Genomic DNA, 12,514 nt, shown 5'->3' with positions numbered 1-12,514 from the left:
TTTTGTTTTGTTTTTTATTCAAATATGAGGCAACCATTAAATGACTGAATCCTTTAAATGACTGAATCCTTAGGAGAAAAATCTATATTAAACCCAAACTATTATGGCATTTGAAAAGTGGCATTTTCTGTGGTACATATACAAAATGTATTATGACACAGCCATAAGAAAAAGCAAAATCATGTCTTTTGCAGCAACATGGATGAAACCGAAGCCCATTATCTTAAGTGAATAAAGAAACACTGGAACAGAAAGCCAAATAACACATGTTCTCACTTATAAGTGGGAGCTAAACATTGAGTATGGATGGACATAAAGATGGGAACAATAGACACTGGGGACTACTTGAGAGGGGAAAGCAAGAGGGGGGCAAGGGTTGAAAAACTAACTATTGAGTACTATGGCCACTATCTGGGTGATGGGATCATTCGCACCTCAAACCTCAGCATCACAAAATACACCCATGTAACAAACCTGCGTATGTACCCCTTGAATCGAAAGTAAAAGTTGAAATTATAAAAAAAAAGAAAAGTGGTATTTTCATTAGCGTCACTTGCCTTTTTAAATTTCTATAAATTGAAAATCATTATGAATAATTGCACCAGCTCTGATCAAGGATTAGTTTATTCTTTGAGTATTAATTGTGATTGCTTTGAAATACAGATGATCCTGTATTGACTAAAGGCACTAAATAGTATCTTCATGGCAAGTCTGGAAAATGTTGAGGTAGATGAAAATTATCTTCAGGATGTGACATCACTTAAGCCTTACGTAGAAATTCTCTAGGTGTTTGTGTTCACCATCCTCAAATATATCTCCAAATTCTGATATCAAGGAGTGGCTTACTCTACACAGTGAATTGTAAATATTGTTTCAGATATGTCATGTTAGTTTTAATAAAGGCATAACCAAACCATTTTTTGGCCTGTTCCACAACTGAACACTGAGTGGGCTCCATTCTATAATTTCTATTTACTAAGTTCATTTGATATTGAGTATTGTTTATAAGCATTATTCACTTTTCTATGTCATTTAGACTTTCAACAACTTCCTGAAATCATATTTTCTAAAAAGTAATTATAATTTTTAAAAATTATATGTAGTTTTTAAAATGACATATACAGTTATTACAATGAGAAAAAAACACTCGTGAATGGGAGCCAGAAGTTAGTGTAGAATGTGAATGCTTAAGTATACAGCTGTACTTAGACACGATGATTACCTAAAATGTTTTCATTGGTTTTTATATTGATCTTTAATTATAATGCACAAAGTAGACACATTTTATAAACTCTTAAAATTATAAGAGTTAGAATCTATATAGAAAATAGTTATGTACTAAGCAGGGCAAGAAAAAAATATGTACCAACATACTTGATTAAACTATTTCTCTTCTCAACAACCACAAAATTCAAAAGATGAGAACTACAGCAAGAAAATAATAGTTTCAAAAGGAATGATCATTCATTGAGCAAATATTATGATCAGATTTCAGCATAGAATTATTAAAATACTTCATGGAAGTATGTTTTCTAAGCATAAAATATCAGTCATGGTTCCATGAATTCAGAGATATAGAAAACTTGTTAAAATATGGTGGTAATTTTAAATGTTTATCATTTTCCAACAGGTAATTGCTAGTCATGACTTTTTTCCCAGACATGCCTTCTCTATATTTGTGTTTAGCTTCTCTTAAGATGGTTAGTGAAGATTATTTTTTAAGTATCATAATAAAAACCACGCCCCAGGCAAATACACAAACTACATTTTATTTATCTTCACTTTATTTTATGAGAATATCTTAATAATATTGCCTATGATTCTATCACATGAGAAAGTTATTTGTTCCTTTTGAGCTTTCAAGTGCAAATAGAGACAAAAGCTACAAAAGTTCAAATCACTTATATTTGTGTATAAATTAGGACTTAAGAGGATAAAGGAGAAAATGGAACTTAACTTTTGGTCAGTGTTTGGATACCTGATTCCTTTGGACAGGTATTTCCTAAAGTATGGTCCTAGAATTAGCTATACCACAGTCACCTGAAGTCTTACCAAGCCACATCAAGTCAAACAAAACGCAGATTCCTGGCTAGCACAGAAAAACTAATTTGAACAGTGGCCCCGGTAATTTTGATGCCCTTTCAAATTTGGAAACAGCTGATTTAGTGGTTGAGCCTCCAATTATCTGGTCTCTCTTAGAGTTCAATGCATTGCATGGAATAGAGCCAGGTATGATTTAGATGCATGACATCATTTTAGACTCAAATTTTGGCTGTAATGCTTTTATTCTTGTTAGTGTGAGAGTTGGAAATTTATCCCTGTTAAATTTGCCTGTGCATCCTCAGCAACTTGAAAAGCATACACAGCATATTGTATGTTCAATGAATTTTAACTGAAATAAGAAAACTCATAATGTAAACAATGAATTGCATTCTCCTAAAATGTAAATAATCGAATATGGCTCATCACACTGTATATTAGACTTCACTGACAAATGTTATTTTATGAGGCTGGGCATGGTGGCTCAGGCCTGTAATCTCAGCACTTTGAGAGGCTAAGATGCGAGGACTGCTAAAGGCTAGGAGTTCAAGTCCAGCCCGGTCAACATAGCAGGACCCCCATCACTATAAAATAGGTTACTTTATTTGATGAGTATTACTTTTTCCTCAATAATGTAAAATCTTAGTATCTCACATTTTTTCCTCTTTGTGTGTATCGGAATTGATTTATAAAGTAATATGACATGCAATTACACATAAAGAAGTTTTTAATGTTGCCTTGTTTTACTTTCATTTGAATTTATTAAAACAATTGTGTTTCCTTTTAAAGCCAACTTTATATTTTAGAAACTATAAAACATTTTATACAGTTATTTATATCGTCCGGTGATATGCACTTTCAATGTATATTCCGAGAAACATCATAGGCACCTTGAAAACAGAAAAGCATCCTAACGTCTGTGAAAGATGTATTAGAAAAATTCCCCAATCGCTTTATACTACCAGTGGAGTTAAGAGTATGTTTCCGTAAGTAGTACTTTATGATTGACGAATTGGTATGCACCTTTTATCTTCCTAATATGCTTCAAAGTCTACAGCTAGGATATACAACAATATAAGAATTATTTTCAATATGGGATACCTACACTATCCTGCTTTTACTCTAGAACCATCTCAAAACGTTATATTTTCCTTTAGCTTTATGAGCTACTTAAAATGTTTTTATTGAAGTATACACAAATAGAAAAGTTCACAAATCACAAGATCAAGAATTTCTTACAAATTTGTTACACCCATATAACCAATGACCAGATGTACAACTAGGACAGTATTGGCATGTCAACACTGCCTCTGCCATGCCTCCTCTTTATGAGAGAAAGGTAACTGTCCTGATGACTTCTAACACCATAAATTAGTTTTATATGTTTTGGAATTTGATTTAAAAAATGGGGCAATGTGAGCTGCTTTGTCTTCAATTTGTTTAAGTTAGTGTTATGTTCTTTTGGTGTCAGATTTTATTAAATGCTATTGTTTGTATCTATATTGAAATAATCAAGTAATTTCTATCTTTATTCTGTTAATATGGTCTGTTACATGAAATTATTTATTGTTAATATTAAAGGAATTTTGCTTTCCTGAAATAATCCGCACTTGGTCTTCCTGGATTATCTTTTCACATATTACTTGGCTGGATTTATTACTATTTAATTTAGGATTTTTACATCTATATTATCAAGAGATACAGATCTGTGTTATTTATATTATTATTATTATTAATTTCCAGTTTGAGTATCAGCCTACACTGGCCTCTTAAAAAGTGAGAAAGTACTCCCTTTTTATTATTCTATGAGATTGTTTCAGAAAATTTGGATATGTATATGTAGTTTTTTTTCTGCCTTAAGTACTTGGAAGCATTTATCAGCAAAGCTCTCTGGCACAGAGTATTTTCTAGAAGGGTTTATCACAACAAATTAAATTTATTTAATTAATCTAAGATGGTGAAGATTTTATAGTTCTTCTCATATCAATTTTACTTAATGGCATTTTCTAAGTAGTTTGTCTATTCAAAGTGTGATTATCTACCCACTATGTGATTCTTCTTAGTGGAGAAGGAGAGTAGGAGATGGCTCTAATTAGCCATACTGAACCCCTTCCCCAACTTTTTATTTTATAGATAAGCTTATTAGATTAGTATTTTGTGAAACATTGGAAATGATGTCTAATAATTGTCTCCTATGCGGAAGAATTCAGTACACCTTGCAATGCTGAGAGTGGCCCATGGGGCATCAGTGAATGTAATAGTCATCTAATTTTAGAGGAAGTGTCTCCAGATGAGAGCTTTACATAAGTTAATGGTAATTGGCCACGTATTAAATAAACTGATACGAGGTCTTTCATCATGTGACTAGAAATAATTTGAAACTATTTACCGTGTTTCCAAAGGATTGCTCTCTAAACTTGTCTTGCATGAATAACAAATCATTTGCACAGAATGGTATCCCTATATGATGTTCCCCAAATTTCTACCCAGTGCATGATTTATATTTCAAGTGGTCTCAGAACCCAGAGATTCTGCAGTCCCTGTGGTCTGCGGGGACTGGGTGAGGTCCAGGCCACCCAGAAAAAGAAAATCAATACTGAGTAGAAAATCACTACTGGGAAAGAAAATCAATACTGAGTTGCTATCTGCTATCACTTATCTAAGATTATTTTCAGTGAAGTTCATAGGAATAGAGTGATTATTTTACTCTTGGTAAATCATGTATTATTTATTAACTGCCGGGAAATTGTAAGAATAGGAAGTTGTATAATTATAGGAAAAGTGTTCAAAATAATGTCTGCAGTTCTTTTTAATACTCCAAGCTACTAAGTACATTAAGATTAGGCCTTGTTGTAATGGAAAATCTTGAGATAAATTAATCTAAAACAAAATAGTTATTTTTCAAACACATTAAATAGTATGTTACAAAATATTAGCGCATTCAAACACTCACTCACTTACCTGCAATAATATTTAATATTATGCCATTTTCATTGCAATGAAACAAGTTGTCTGATCCTTTAATGGTATGCAATCTGAAAATCAGGAGTAGCTTACTATGGTTTTTAAAATTTGTTTGTGAGTATATTTTCTTTCTCCTAAGTGAACTGCCTTTATTTTCCTGTTGATCTATTTATGCTAAATATAATATGTTTGGTTTTGTCAAAATAAGTATACTGTAAGAATATTTATGGCATGTATAATTGTGTGCATAACTCAAAATTACAAGTCTGTAGAAGGAACATGAGACATTGATGGGGAAGAACTAGTTATGACTCATTTGTTAGTATCCTGTTTACAGTTCCATCAAAATTGTTTCTTACTTCTTAAGTAAGTGTTTATACCTTGGTAAGTATATTAATTCGATGAAAAACATTACTAATGGAGGCTTCAAGCTATAAAAATAAACCTGCATACTTAATATAAGTGTATATATACATTACCACACCAGTAGATAATAATGTCTATAATAAAATAAGAGAACTTCAGTTTAAACAAACTTTTGTTATGTTCCATGATACACTCAGATATGCCACTAATTAATTTACCATAGTCGAATAGCTTTTCATTGTACATTTACATCAGTTCAGATTTGGAATAAAATCCTGCCAAATTCAGAATAATTTACCTGAAAATCTCTGAACACTTTTTGCTCAGAGCCACTCCAATACAGGAAAAAATACCCATTTAATCAGGGCACGGAGGAAATAAATGCTACTATCCTAAAATCAGACACTAAGCCTCGTTCCGTAAACACTTGTTAATTACTACTGTGTTTTATTTTCTGATCTGTCACAGTGTTTATATTTCTTTGTGTTAAATTACTTCCATAAGACACTACCCCAACCCTGATTCTATCTCCTTGCCTGCTTAGATCTTTATTTGCCATCAGATCTTGTAGTTCATTTAGTAGGCTTTGTAGTCAGATATTTGCTTGCCCCATGTATATCCATGCCTCTGATTGCTTCTCTTCTTGTAGTGTGTTTGTGTGTATATTAAAGAGAGAGAGAGAGAGAGAGAGAGAGAGAGAGAGAGAGAATGAATCTCAACCCGGGTCTCTTAGGGTAACTCATTATCTGGATAAACATAGGTCAGGGACTTTAGAACATGGATCCTGGTGGAGCTCATTGATTTTCCTGTGTCCATATTGTACTGTTTAAAAAACAGTCAACATTAACTCTTTAAAAAATGTTCAAGTAGAATTAATGTATTTGAAGCATACTTAAAATAATTTTAAAGATTTATATGATGCTTGCTTGCATGTGCAAAAAGACAAACTAGAAATTATTTTCTTTTTCAAATAAAATTTGCTCCTGAAAAGGTACATAATATAATATGCCTTACTCTTTAACCCTTTTCCCATTTGCCCTGAGAATACTCGCCAGCGGTGCTTCCGACTGCAGCTTTTACCTCAAGGTAACTTTGCCGTGGAATATATTGCTTTTATTATTTTCACATCATTCTAGTATATCGACTTTGGAAACAAGAGTAAAAATCCTGGAAAAGGTAGCATTCCTACACGTGATGTTAACATCATTCTCGAACAGTTGTTTGCTGAAGATGCATTGGATGCATCTGATTTTTCTGAAATAGATGATTCTGATGTTAGTTCTCTTTAGAAATAACTCCAAAAAAGTAGTTTTAATATTTTATTTTCACATTAAAAATCAGATTTGCTTCAGCCTCAAAGAGCATGTTTATGTAAAAACAAATGAGCACTGGCAACGAGCTGCACTTTTTTTTTGTAAATGGGAAAAGGGTTAAATAGCTGTAGTATCAGAAAGTCTTTCAGTAACAGGGGAAAGCAAAGGAACAAAGGGGAACAAAAAACGTTTTCTTAAAAATCCTTACTAAGTGTCTGTGTTCTGTCATATCCCAGTTATCATTTTCATTCAATTTTAGATAATAAAGATAGCATTGTTCAATAATTGCCAATATAAGAACATATCAGTTTGACCAAAATTTTAAGGAAAAGCTCAATGAAAACAAAAAAAACTATCATTTAAAAGAACAATGAATTATAGTGGCAAGGAACACAATTAATTATACACTGAAATTAACATAAAGCATTTTTTTTGGAAGTTGCAGTATAAGGAGTAATTTATATTTGCTTACTGTCACAGTAGTGCTTAACAAATCTAAAAAATATGGCTTTATTTACATCCAGGGTAGGTAGAAGTTCTTCAATAAACTGGCCTCTTATTTATTTTTAGTTTTAAATTTTTCGTATTTTTAATTTTTGAAATACTTATTTGACATATATTAAATAGATTTAATATATAAAATGTGTTTATTTGATATACATGTACATTGTATAAAGATAACCCCAATAAAATATATTAACACATATATCACCATCCAGGCCATACATTAGATCCCCAGAACTTGTTAATCTTATAACTAAAAGTTTGTATCTTTCATCAACATCTCATTTTCCCTATTCCTTATCCCCTAGTAACCATTATTCTACTTTCTGTTTCTGTAACTTCAACTTTTTAGATCCCACATATAAGTGAGATCATACAGTATTTGTCTTTATGTTCCTGGCTTATTTCACTTAACATAATGTCTGCCACGTTCACACATGTTGTGAATGTGGTAGAATTTCCTCCTTTTTTGGCTGAACAATATTTTATTATATATATTCACATAGGAAAATATATCACAATTTCTTAATCTATTTATCAGTTGAGGGACACTCAGTTTGGCTCATATCTTGGCTATCGTGAATAATGCTGCAATAAGAATAGAGGTGCAGATATCTCTTTGAGATATTGATTTAATGTCATTTGGATACACAGATGTGGTATTATTGGATTATAGTGAAATTCTATTTTTGATTTTTTGATTAATCTCCATATTGTTTTCCATAATGGAGATACCAATTTACATTTTCACTGGGTGCAAGGGTTCTCTTTACTCTACATCCTCTCTAAACAATTATCATCTCTTGTCTTTTTCATAATAGCCATCCTAAAACTTGTGAGATGATATTTCACTGTCATTTTGATTTACATATTCCTAATGATTAGTCATATCGAGCAGCTTTTCATATACAGTTACGAACTGCGTAATGATGTTTCAGGCCACAACAGACCCATAAGATTATAATAGAGCTGAAAAACTCCTATTGCCTAATGACAGTATAGCCATCATAGTGCAACTCATTACTCATCTTTGTGATGATGCTAGTGTAAACAAACTGCACCTGGAGTCGTGTAATAGTCTAAAATACACAGTTATATACAGTACATAACACTTGATAATGATAATGCATGCCTATGTTACTGGTTTATTTATTTACTATACCATACATTTTATCATTATTTTACAGTGTGCTTCTTCTACTTATGGAAAAAAAAAAAAACTTTTAGGTGTAAAACATCCTCAGGCAGGTCCTTCAAGAGGTATTCCAGAAGAAGGCATTGTTATCATAGGAGATGACAGCTCCATGTGTGTGAGTGCCCCTGAAGACCTACCAGTGGGACAAAATGTGGAGGTGGAAGACAGTGATATGAATGACTCTGACCCTGTGTAGGTCTACACTAATGTGTGTGATTGTGTCTTATTTTATAACACAAAAGTTTAAAAACTTAAAAAAAGGTAAAAGTTTAAAAGTAGAAAGAAGCATATAGAATATGAATATAAAGAAATAAAATACTTTATAGCTGTATAATGTGCTTGTGTTTTAAACTATTACAAGAGCCAAAAGCTTACAAAACTTGTAAAGTAAAAAAGTTACAGGAAGCAAAGATTAAGTTTTTATGGAAGAAACAAAAATATGTATTATAAATTTAGTGTAGCCTAAGTACAATGTTGTAAAGTCTACAGTCATATATCATAATGTCCTGGGCCTTCACATTCACTTACCACTCACTCATTGATCCACACAGAGAAACTTCTAGTCTTGCAAACTCCATTCATCGTAAGTGCCCTTACAGGTGTACATATTTTTTATCTTTTATACTGTGTTTTACTGTATATTTTCTATGGTGAGATATATTTTGATGCACAAATACTTAGCACTGTGTTATCATTGCCTATAGTATTTGGTACTGTGCCATGCTGTATAGGTTTGTAGCATAGGAGCAATAGGTCATACCACGTAGCTTAGGTGTGCAGTAGACTATATCATTCAGGTTTGTGTAAGTATACTCTATGAGGTTTGCACAGTGACAAAAATGCCTAAAGACATATTTCTCAGAGGTATCTCCTTTGTTAAGCAGCACATGACTGTACCTGTTGTACGTTTCTTATGGAAAAATGTCCATTCGGATCCTTTGCCCATTTTTGTATGGATTATTCAATGTTTTATAAATATGTATATTTATATATATTTATATATTTATATATTTATATATTTATCTATATTTATCTATATTTTTCTATATTGATATGTATTTATATATTTATCTATATTTATATATTTATATATTTATATATATATTTTATATATGTATATATATTTATATATGTATATGTATATTTATATATGTATATATATTTATATATAAATGTATATTTATATATATTTATATATTGATATCTATTTATATATATTTATATATATTGATATATATTTATATATATTTACATATATTTATATATATTGATATATATTTATATATTTATATATGTTTATATATTTATATATATTTATATATTTCTATACATTTATATATATTCATATATATCTTTTTATATATTTATATATAATTACATATATCTTTTTATATCTTTATATGTATTTATATATATTTATATATTTATATATATTTGTATATATTTATATATTTATATATCTATATATTTATATATATTTATATATAGATATATATTTTTATATATTTATATATATTTTTATATATTTACATATTTTTATATATATTTTTATATATTTATATATATTTATATATATTTATATATTTTTATATATATTTATATACATTTATATACATTTATATATATTTATATACATTTGTATATATATTTATATATACATTTATATATATTTATATACATTTATATATTTATATGTATACACATATTTATATTTTTTTATATATATTTATATATTTCTATATTTATATATTTATATATGTATATATTGTTATATATTTATATATTTATATATGTATATATTTTTATATATTTATATATTTATATATTTATATATTTATATATTTATATATTTATATATTTATATAGGTATATATTTTTATATATTTATACATTTATATATGTATATATTTTTATATATTTATATATTTATATATGTACATATTTTTACATATATTTATATATTTATATATTTATATACATTGATATATTTATATATTTATATATTTATATATATTTATATATTTATATCTTTATATATTTATATATTTATATATTTATATATATTTATACATATATAGTTATATATATTCATATATATTTATAGATATTTGTATATATTTATATATTTATATATTTATATATATTTATATATTTATATATTTATATATATTTATATATTTATATATTTATATATATTTATATATTTATATATTTATATATATTTATATATATTTATTTATATATCTATATGTTTATATATATTTATATATTTATATATAGTTATATATATTTATATATATTTTTATATATTTATATATAGTTATATATATGTATATTTATATATTTTTTCATATATTTATATATATTTATATATATTTATATATTTATATATTTATAGATACATTTATATATTTATATATTTATATGTATTTATGGATATATTTATATATATTTAGATATATTTATAGATATATTTATATATTTTTATATTTATATATTTATATATATTTATATATATTTATATATTTATATATATTTATATATTTAAAGATTTATATATGTTTATATATATTTATATATTTTTTATATGAATATATATTTACATATATTTATATATTTTTATATATGAATATATATTTATATATATTCATATATATTGATATATTTATATATTTCTATATATTTCTATATTTCTATATATTTATATATTTAAGTATTTATATATTAATGTATTTATATATGTTTATATATTTATATATATTAATATATTTACATATATTTATATATTAATATATTTATATATATTCATATATTAATATATTTATATATTCATATATTAATATATTTATATGTTTATATATTTAGATATATTTATATATTTATATATGTATTTAGAGATATTTATATATTCATATATTTAGATATTTAGAGATATTTATATATTTATATATTTAGATATTTAGAGATATTTATATATTTAGATATTTAGATATATTTATATATTTAGATATATTTAAACATTTATATACTTATATATTTATATGTTTATTTATTTATATATATTGATATATTTATATTTATATATTTGCATATTTATATATAGTTACACTTCATATATATTTATATATTTATATATTATGTACATTTATATATAAATACATATTTATATACATTTATATATAAATATATATTTATATACATTTATATATAAATACATATTTATATACATTTATATAGAAATATATATTTATATACATTTATATAGAAATATATACACATTTATATAGAAATATATATTTTTATATTTATATACATTTATACATAAAGAAATATATTTATATATATTTATATACATTTATACATAAATATATATATTTATATATATTTACATATAATATATATATTTTATATAGAAAAAAATATATATTTTATATAGAAAAATATATATATTTTTATATATTTATATATAAATATATATATTTTTATATATTTATATATAAATATATATATTTTTATATATTTACATATAAATATATATATATTTATATATTTATATATATATTTTATATATTTATATATAATATATATATTTTAAATATATATTTTTATATATAAATATATATGTTTTTATATATTTACACATAAATATATATGTTTTTATATATTTACATATATATGTTTTTATATATTTATATATAAATATATAGATTTTTAGATATTTATATATATTTTTATATATTTATATATAAATATATATATTTTTATAGATTTATATATATTATATATTTATATATGAATGTACATTTTATATATTTATATGTATATTTTATATATTCATATAAATGATATATTTAATATATTCATATAATATATATATTTTATATATTAGATAAATATATATATTTTTATACATTTATATATAGTTATGTATATATTTATAGATTGTTTTATATATATATTTAGATATTATTTATGTATATATGTATTTATATATTTTTTATGTATATATATTTATATATATATACATTTTATACCTATATATTTACTATTGAGTTGTATGAGTTCCTTATATATTTTAAGTATTCATCTCCTAACAGATGTATGGTTCCATACATGCTTTCACATTTCCTGG

The 12,514-nt window shown here is 25.6% G+C and overlaps 1 protein-coding gene across 11 annotated transcripts in view; it reads left to right on the top strand.

The window, feature by feature from the left end:
• Positions 1 to 12,514, top strand: part of DCAF12L1 (DDB1 and CUL4 associated factor 12 like 1) — a 66,857-nt gene that overhangs the window by 14,027 nt on the left and 40,316 nt on the right. For 5 of the 11 annotated variants that reach the window (XR_008518170.2, XR_008518168.2, XR_008518167.2 and 2 more), the window contains one exon: positions 8,375 to 8,574. The exons of the other annotated variants lie outside the window; for them this stretch is intronic. The gene's annotated coding sequence lies outside the window, so the exon portion shown is untranslated. The remainder of the gene's footprint in view (positions 1 to 8,374; positions 8,575 to 12,514) is intronic. 11 annotated transcript variants of the gene reach the window in all.

This window comes from Pongo abelii, chromosome X, assembly GCF_028885655.2.
Source record: "Pongo abelii isolate AG06213 chromosome X, NHGRI_mPonAbe1-v2.0_pri, whole genome shotgun sequence".
NCBI lineage: Eukaryota > Metazoa > Chordata > Mammalia > Primates > Hominidae > Pongo > Pongo abelii.
Note: the sequence above shows the minus strand (reverse complement) of the source record. Positions and strands in the feature narration are given on the sequence as shown.